The sequence below is a fragment of the Podarcis pityusensis genome, assembly GCF_964106645.2.
Source record: "Podarcis pityusensis genome assembly, chromosome: 1".
NCBI classification, from domain to species: Eukaryota; Metazoa; Chordata; class Lepidosauria; order Squamata; family Lacertidae; genus Podarcis; species Podarcis pityusensis.
The window spans coordinates 118,860,621-118,870,172 of NC_138028.1; the positions used below are offsets into that span (position 1 = coordinate 118,860,621).

A 9,552-nucleotide genomic window follows, 5' to 3' on the forward strand; every position below is an offset into this window, starting at 1 on the left:
GGGCAGCTTATATCCCAGCTAACCAAACCGCAGGGTGAGACATGGAGAGCAAATGTTTACCTGGAAGGTATGCATAATATGCGCTAAGTAGTCATAAGAGATCCAGAATACTTAGTAATATATACTGAGTGTGAATTAAGTTTTGCAGAGGAGGACTCATTCAGTAATGCAGAATGCTTGACAAGTCTTGACCTGTGTCTTGTTCTGTATTCTTTCGGATAGTACTAGCTTAAAACCAATTATTTTCCACAACATTTTATTGTATTTCTTCTAAGAAAGAATATAAACCAAATGAAATCCAAAGCATTGCCATTAATGAAAACTGATGTCCATAAAATTAGCCATCATATAAACTTACATACAGAAAAGAGGTCCTTCTGGAAAGATCTGTGTTGACTTGAAAAACACTGATTATTGAGATTATAATATCTCAATAAATGTGTGTCCATCATCAGACACATCGTACTTGTTCAGACAATCTGCCCATCAAATCAAAATTAGGTAGAATTAAAATTAAACAGTAGAATATTCAGGCAGAAAAGAAACTGCACTGGGAACAGGAAGAAGATCTTTCATCTGCTAAAATAAGGGAAATAGGGCAATTTGATGAAAAACATGTTTTCAGACAGTCAGACATTACACACAGAGGGCTTGCCTTCCAAAATAAGCTGAGCTGTCAACATCTGATGCTCTTGAGATAAGGGAGGACTTATTTGCCCTCATGCCTAGGAAATGAAGGGAGGCAATAGATGTAGCCATTGTACTCTGAGTGAAGGAGACACACTGTGTTGTTAGGTGAGATGATAAACAGTCCCATTTTAGCAGAGGGAATGAGGAAAGGATTTAGAGCACAGTGGTGTGTTTATATGACCAAACTTTCTCCAGAGGCTCCCTTTAGTTAGATTTTCTCACGACCTATTCTCCCTGTGTCTCATGACCTTTCCCCACAAATGGCAGCCATTTTAGAGGCAATCTGTGTAGACTTCCAGCTGCAGGTGACACGCACTGAGACAGCTGCAGGACTGCACATGTCACCCCCACCCACCCCAGAATTCAAACAATAGTTTGATTTTTGGTATGCTACAGTGATCCCTTTCACCCCAACCCGCGGCTGAATGAAAGCCATCTCTCATTGTATGATCCTAAAGGTAAAGGATCCCTGGATGGTTAAGTCCAGTCAGAGGTTACTATGGGGTTGCTGCGCTCATCTCGCTTTCAGGCCAAGGGAAGTGGCGCTGTGGTCTAAACCACTGAGCCTCTTGGGCTTGCCGATCGGAAGGTTAGCAGTTTGAATCCCCGCAACGGGGTGAGCTCCCGTTGCTCTGTTCCAGCTCCTGACAACCTAGCAATTTGAAAGCACACCAGTGCAAGTAGATAAATAGGTACCGCTGCGGTGGGAAGGTAAATAACATTTCCATGCGCTCTGGTTTCCATGACGGTGTCCCATTGCACCAGAAGTTGTTGAGTCATGCTGGCCACATGACCAGGAAATCTGTCTGTGGACAAATGCCGGCTCCCTTGGCCTGAAAGCAAGATGAGTGCCAGGGACTTCCGGGGTGGCGCCATCGGCAATGGCGGACTCCCTCTGAACTGGAGGGACTAGCTCCGCGTGAAACGGGTCTTCTCCGCTACGGCGAAGCGGGGACCCTTTTAAAAATCACAGGCGGATGAAGCCTGTGACCATGGGACTCGGCGGGCACCTTTAGCGCTCCCCCCACTCGCAAAGGAACCCACTAACGGGCTCCGAAGTGAAGAGGGGGAAGTGGCGCGGTGCTGTGAGTCAACTGCTATTTCCGTGGAGCGAAGCCGCATAGCCGTTGCCGGAGAGCGCTGCCTTTTTCCTGGGACAATTTGGACTCTAAAATAAGCACCCGTGAGTACTTAAACTTTGAACAACTGGACCTTAAATAAGGACTTGCGAGCAGAAAGGAATTGGATTTAAAAATTTATTTCAATTTGGTACTGAACGGGAAGGTCTAAACAGGAAGTCAGCCTTCCGTTCTTTTGTAGACAGAATAAAGCAAAGACAACGTAAACTAGAGCTCAGAAAATCGCCTTTAAAGGATTGGATTTCACCATTTAAAATTGTGGAACCCCCCTTCAATAGCAGGAGAAGAAGGGGGATCTTTTTCGGACTGTTTAAAGTGAGTTTAAAGTAAAGTAACTTTCCACCGTCCTGATCCTGGAGCGGGGTGTCAGGACTGACGTTTGAAGCTCATTGACCAGAGACAAACGTTTTTGACAGATAGCTAAAAGAAGAGAAACATAGTGATTCCACTGTTTCCCTTCGCATTTTAAAGGAACAAATATTGACAAAATATCTTAAAAAGGAAAACTTTGTTGCAAGAACAAATAGAAGTTTTCCCCCTAGAGGGAGACTGTGAAACTGTAACCAATTCCAGGGAGCCGGCAGCTGTTACAGATTACAATCGTGGGAATAGACATTTGACCTTGCAGGACAATGTATTCAGAAGCTCTGTTGTGTGCTTTCTATAAAACAAATGCCCTACTGGAACAGTTACATGAGAAGATGAATTTGATGGCGACTTCGACTAGAAATTTTGAACAGGCAGTGGGAAATTTTGAACAGACAGTGGGAAAATATGTGGATCCCACCCAGGAATTAAATCAGGAGCGTGTCCTGACAGAACAGGCCCAACAGGAATATGAGCTTTCGGACTTGACAAATGAACTTGGAAAAAGCCAGATTTGGAAAGAAAAAGTTTGATTTGGCTTGGAAATGGGGGGCTGGATTGACCCCCCTATGCTGGGATGTTTGGACTTTTCAAATCTGGCAATGGGCCGTGAGATGTTTGGGATTGTGGGGGCTCTTAATTTTGGAGGGTTTTTGAAACATGTTTTTAAATACCACATGGAATTTAGTGTTGAATATGGAAAAGGGGCTTATCTGTCGAGAAGGGTCAAAAATATTGCCAAGCTGGAGTTACCACAAGTAGGAGACAAGGGAAATTACAGTTACAAATATGAAGAAGAGCTGCGGAAGGGACATGGAAGAGACTTGAGGGCCTCGGATATAAGGTTGCCAGGTTAATGCGCTAGATCGATGGGATAATAAGGACTGACAAAACCCGGGATCAGGAGGAAGGGACGCTGGATGAAGATTGGATCTGTTTGTATTTCTTTTTTTTTACTATTAGGACTGTTTTATAAAATTGATGAATGTTAGAAAAATGTTGGAATGAAATTACTCGGCTTTAGTAAAGATGTTTAAAGAATTATGAAAGAATATTATGGTTATGAGAAGTTGGTAAGGATAAGATTTAAGCTTTAAGTTTCAAGGTTTTTTTTTTATAGAAAGATAAAATTAAAACAGTTTAAGGTAATGTAATGACAGAATATTATGAAATATGGAAAGGATTTGCTGGGATAATTAATAACTAGGATACAAAGAAAGGGAGGAGGAGGAGGTCAAAGAAAGAAGGTAATGACAGTTGAGGATTTGAGAATAATGAATTTGTTTTTAAATGTTTTTAAATGTTTGTGGTGTATTTTTGTTTTTTTCTGCTTTTTTTCTTCTTATTTTGAATTTGTATTCGTATTGTTGGAAGTGGTTTGTTTTTCCCTTTTTCTACTTTGTTAACCATTTTTATTTTGTAAAATTTTGAAAATCTCAATAAATATCTTTTTTAAAAAATTAAAAAAAAAGCAAGATGAGTGCCGCAACTCCATAGTCGCCTTTGACTGGACTTAACTGTCCAGAGGTCCTTTACCTTATACATAGTGTATAATTTACACTAGTGTAGAATTGTGTGGCAAGTCATATAAAGGAGGCATTGACTGGATATGACAGGCCTATGTGATTAGGCTCCACGTACCCGATTCAGGTATTTACAGATCCTCCAAGTGTCCCTATTTTCCAGGGACAATCTAGGATGTACAGAAGCCATCCCGGTTTCTGATTGATCCTGGAATATTCCACTTTTCCTTAGGATGTCTGTATTTCATTGGAGAAATGTTGGAGGGTATGGAGTTATGTGACCCCCCCAAGTCAAGGAGATAAGTAACTACAGTGGTACCTTGGGTTACAGACGCTTCAGGTTACAGACTCCGATAACCTGGAAGTAGTACCTTGGGTTAAGAACTTTGCTTCAGGATAAGAACAGAAATCGTGCAGCGGCAGCGGGAGGCCCCATTAGCTAAAGTGGTACCTCAGGTTAAGAACAGTTTCAGGTTAAGAACAGACCTCCGGAACGAATTAAGTTCTTAACCTAAGGTACCCCTGTATACAACTTTTGGAAGACATCTGAAGGCAGCTCTGTATAGGGAAGTTTTTTAAAGTTTAATTATTTATTATGTTTTTTTATATGTTACAAGCTGTCCAGAGTAGCTGAGGCAATCCATTCAAATGAGTGGGGTTGAAATAATAATAATAATAATAATAATAATAATAATAATAATTAGACATCCCTATTTTCATCAGAGAAATGTTAGAGGATATGTATTTACATACATACATAGGTAAAGGTAAAGGGACCCCTGACCATTAGGTCCAGTCGTGACCAACTCTGGGGTTGCGGCGCTCATCTCGCTTTATTGGCCGAGGGAGCCAGCGTACAGCTTCTGGGTCATGTGGCCAGCATGACTAAGCTGCTTCTGGCAAACCAGAGCAGCGCACGGAAACGCCGTTTACCTTCCCGCCAGAGCGGTACCTATTTATCTACTTGCACTTTGACGTGCTTTCGAACTGCTAGGTTGGCAGGAGCAGGGACTGAGCAACGGGAGCTCACCCCGTTGCGGGGATTCGAGCCGCCAACTTTCTGATCGGCAAGTCCTAGGCTCTGTGGTTTAACCCACAGTGCCACCTGCATCCCCTATTTACATACATATGACACCCATAAAAGCATGGGACCTACTTCCAGAACCTCACTGGCAAGGCCAATTGTAGGAGTCTTTCTGAGAGGTAGGAAGACAAATGAGTATGAAAGAAGTTGGCTTCACCCATGTGATTCTGGTATTCACACGTGTCAGATGGTATTGCTCTCTAGAGTACTGACTCAGCAAAAGTATGCCTGGAATTTATATCAGTGCCCTATGCAAGACAAGCCTATGACTATTGTGAATAGGGAGGAAATTTGCAGAAATAATGCTTGTATCAGGGGGACATATCCAGCTGAACAGGACATGAGGAAAGTGAACATACAGCTTTACTAATGGAAAAGGCATCTCTAAAGGCTCTCTTAAGAGTCTTTTCTCTTTTCAATTCATAATATGTTTAAGGTGGAAATTGATTTCCCATTAATGACAGCAGCAAAACATTACTGATTCGGCCGGATCAGCAATGTAAATATGCTTTAAAAGATACACATAATTTAAAAGAACATGACCTCCAAACCATTTACTACTGTACTTTAACAAGGCAAGGGCACCGTCTCAGGAGTCTTAGATTAATGGCAAGCCATGTCTCTATTTTAGAAGGAAGACGTGTGTTGGTTTCCGAATTTGCTCATCCCCTCTCCAATAGACATTTCTGCGTTAACAGCACAGCATTTATATGACTTCTGAGAACACCCGGGTTGCTTTGATGGCCACAGGTAATGCATCAATAGATCAGAAAGACAGAAATGGGAAAAGGAAGGGAAATACCGGTAGATCTGCTCTTTTCTGTGATAACTTAATGTAGTCTTCAACTATGTAGGCACACAGAGACATTGATTTCCATCTAATTCTAGAGAGGAGCAAAAGACAGGAAGAAGAGTCAGGTTGCCTCCAGATGGTTGTTTTATTGTGGGTGTATTCTGCAATATAATCTTGACACAATAATAGTGCATTAGTAGTAGATTTGTTATACTTCAGTTTGTTCTGTTATGCTTTCCAAATGCTGTCCGGAGGGGCTATAGTGCAACAAAAGCAGAACAAAAATAAACCACCGGAACACTTGTGGTATAAAATGTTGTGGGATTTGATCAGGAGGTTGTGGGATATGCATTGGTTAGAAATGAAGCAGTGTGGCTTCTTAAGCGTAGGTGGGTTCCCACGAGGCAAGACACAGTGATAACAGCAAGAACCTTTATTGAACTAACAGAACTGGACAACAGGGGCAAAGCAACTGCTTATATACATTTCTGAAGGCCTGGGCCACTCCCACTCACAACGTCATTGGCTGTCTAAACTTCCAAGCTGCGAATCATGACTCAGAGATTAAGGGCCAATGGCAGAGGCCCAAATCCTGAAATGCTCTGTGATTGGAAGTCATGTATAGAATCAGAACACAAGGGCTCAGAATCCTTAGTCCAGACGCAAGCTCAGGCAAACACAGACCACTGAATACATAACAGCTTCCTGGATAGCTCATTTGGTTGGTGTGTGTTGCTTACAATGCCAAGGTTGCAACATGTTCGATCCCCTTATGTGACAGTTGCATATTCCTGCATTGCAGGGGGTTGGACTGGATGATCCTCAGGGTCCCTTCCAACTCTACCATTGTATGATTCTATGACCAACTCAAAAGAGAGAACAGCAAGGGCCTCAAAGTTGCCCACCAAGAGTTAGCACCTGGAGAGCAGAGAGGCCTTTAAACCATCCTCTAGATTCAGTGGTGATTATGATTTATAAACGGTGAATAAGAATTGCGTCAAAAACAAGAAAATGTGAACCAGTAACTTTTGTGTGCTTACATGTTAAGGTCCCTCTAATGAAAGATGGTGGTGCTTGCATAATCAAATTGTTTTTTTATTTAATCCATTCAGTCTAAGGAAGGGCCTGGATCCAAAGCATCATGGTGATCTACTGGATTGGGTATGACAGCTTACATTGATGGACCTGTTTGCGGAACATTCACCCCTGATTCCTTTGCACGAAGTTTGACGGGAGGTCAGATTACACTGGCTACTTATTGAGCATGCATTCTTATTTGTTCATGGAGAGATTATATGATGTGTCAAGCAAGTATCATCCCACTCCCTCCAGTGAATTTCACATTCCCTATCATAAAAAGTGTGGGGGGTTTTGTGGGGAGGGGAAGGGGGAATTAGTTTGTTGAGCAATAGCAACAAATCCACTCTAATCGCACAACCTGAACTTGCCAGTATGTGCCCTTGGAGTAAATAATGAATCCTCTTCAGGTATCCCTCTCATCGTGAAGGACCTTTAATACTGGACATTTGAACCAATAGGAAACTCCAGCTCGCTTCCGATACACGTACTGGGGATGGAATAGAATGGAGCTGAAACGCCACTTCAACTCCATCCTCCGAAATATTAAAATATGGGATATATAAGCGGGGGGGGGGAGAGAGTGGGGGACAGGGGGAAAAGAGCTAGAAAAATAAGATGTGAGGCCTGCTGGAGGTTTTCTTTTGAACAGCTCCACTTTCACCACCTGGGGGGCAAACAGGTGCCCACAGTAGATGGCCTCTAAGTGCTCTACTGATGGAGCAGCCTTTGCACAGCTGCGACTATCCTATCTGGCAGGGGTCTGCTTTTCAACTCATGATGCTGATGAAGCCACACACATTTTACCCAGCTGCTACTCCCCACAAAGGCTGCTCTGCGGAACAAAACACCACCAGCCTCTTTTCTCCCTTTCTTCCCCAAACCTTTCCCAGCTCGTAGGAGATTCTGTCCGCTGTGCCGTATAAAAGAGCTTGTTGTTCCAACCATTCCGTTCTCCCCCCGCCCTGTTTTCAGCCCAGCCGTAAATATTCTCTTTAGATTGTTCGCCATGCACTTAACCCACATAAACGAGTCACTTTCCCTCAGTCCCATTTGTTGTCAAAAGCAAGAAGAACAAAGCACTCGGCTTTTCTTTTGTCCAAATCATAACAATAATAATATAAAAAAAGATTCAGAACAGCGGCGGTGTTTTTTGTGTGTGGTTTTTTTAGCATTTACATGACAATACCTCTTAAGGAAATGGGTATATTTGTATGTTACAATGTGCTCCACTATTTAGAGCAATTTGCATGCAAGTATTCTTAGGGTCCTGAGCACAGGGCAAAGCTCATGTCTTTGATTCCAGGCTCTGCAACTAGAAGAAACTGTGGATACCACAGTGGTACCTCGGATTACAGATGCCTCAGGTTACAGACGCTTCAGGTTACAGACTCCACTAACCCAGAAATAGTACCTTGGGTTAAGAACTTTGCTTCAGGATGAGAACAGAAATTGTGCAGCAGCGGCACAACGGCAGCAGGAGCCCCATTAGCTAAAGTGGTGCTTCAGGTTAAGAACAGTTTCAGGTTAAGAACGGACCTCCGGAATGAATTAAGTTCTTAACCCAAGGTACCACTGTATAGATCAGGGCAGGCAAGGTTGTGGTCCTCCAGACTACAATTCCCATCATCCTTAAGTATTGGCCATGCTGACCAGGGCTAATGGGAATTGGAATCACAGGTTCCCCAACCCTGATATAGATAGATGGAAAGATAGATACTGATAGAATCTGGTGATGCCTTTTAATTTTAATCTTCATTTTGATGCCTTTATCTGGTGATATCTGTTAGTTTTCTTTGTACTTTTTATTAATCTGGTAGTGTCTTTTATTTTTTAATCTTTATTTTTTGTGTGTGTTTCTTTTGACCTCATCGCTTTTCTGCGAATCTATCCAACGCTATTGTCTCTCCACTAGCCAAGTAAGAGTCCCCACCACCACCACCATTTCTACAGTAAACAGCATATAGAAATATTAGATTTCCACGCTCCACGGGCAAGTGACACAATTTGACACTGCTGTGTTGCCACTTACTTGGTGCCAACGTCCTTTGTAGTCCAAACATTTTCGGGGAGGGGAAAACAGTTATAATGTCACTCCAGGACCTGTCAGGATGGATCATGACAATGACTTGTTTTAACAAACGGGAAACAAAAAACATAAAACTCCTCAGTGGGTTTTGTATTTTCCTGCCATTAGCGGCTACTTTGTGAATAATACATATCTGAACACCTGGGCTTTGCTGCCATGATTTAGTTATTTATAAGCAGCGGCTTTTCATTACATTTTGAAGACATCTCCATTTATAACAATTGGAAATGACAAAGGATGACTGAACTATAGGAGTACATCCAAGGCTTCGGGTTGTAAACCACTAGAGCTTTCTGAGCAGGACAGGATATCCAGTAAATCTAATCTAGGGCAATGTTGGGAATCAGACATCCACCATGTACCTTTGAGGAATTGTGCCTTTTCTAAGGTTACCCAGCACACATAATTGGATCATGGCTTACTACGTTATGAGCTGCCTCGAGTTTAACATCAAGTAATTTGCTGCATTACAATACAACCTGCGTTTGCCCAGTTTCTTTGCTTCTGATGCAGAATATTGGTCTTGCATTCCCACGCAGGTTCTCTGTCTGTCGCCCAAATATATAGCTTCACTTTTCACAAAGGCTTATGGTGGACAACAGTTAAAAGGATGGAGTCTCATAATGATGATGTCATACAGTTGAGGACCCAGATCAGCTGTCCCCCAACAAGCCCAAACCTGCCACTCTGTTTGCTACCACCACCTCCCGCCCATCCTTCCAGCCATATCTCTTAAAATATCAGAAATTGTGGACCTCACTTGGAATCCTGTTTCCACTTTCTGAACCCTC

General features: G+C 42.5%; 3 long non-coding RNA genes across 3 annotated transcripts in view; 1 reads left to right on the top strand and 2 right to left on the bottom strand.

The window, feature by feature from the left end:
* LOC308458739 overlaps positions 1-9,552 on the top strand; it is a 395,423-nt gene that overhangs the window by 337,813 nt on the left and 48,058 nt on the right. The window lies entirely within an intron of this gene.
* The window catches only part of LOC308458692, a 33,576-nt gene that overhangs the window by 16,935 nt on the left and 7,089 nt on the right, over positions 1-9,552 (bottom strand). The window lies entirely within an intron of this gene.
* Positions 338-9,364, bottom strand: LOC308458773. The gene is made up of 3 exons (XR_013977644.1): positions 9,241-9,364; positions 8,705-8,775; positions 338-479 (listed from the first exon to the last, which is right to left on the bottom strand). It is a non-coding gene; the product is annotated as an uncharacterized lncRNA (long non-coding RNA).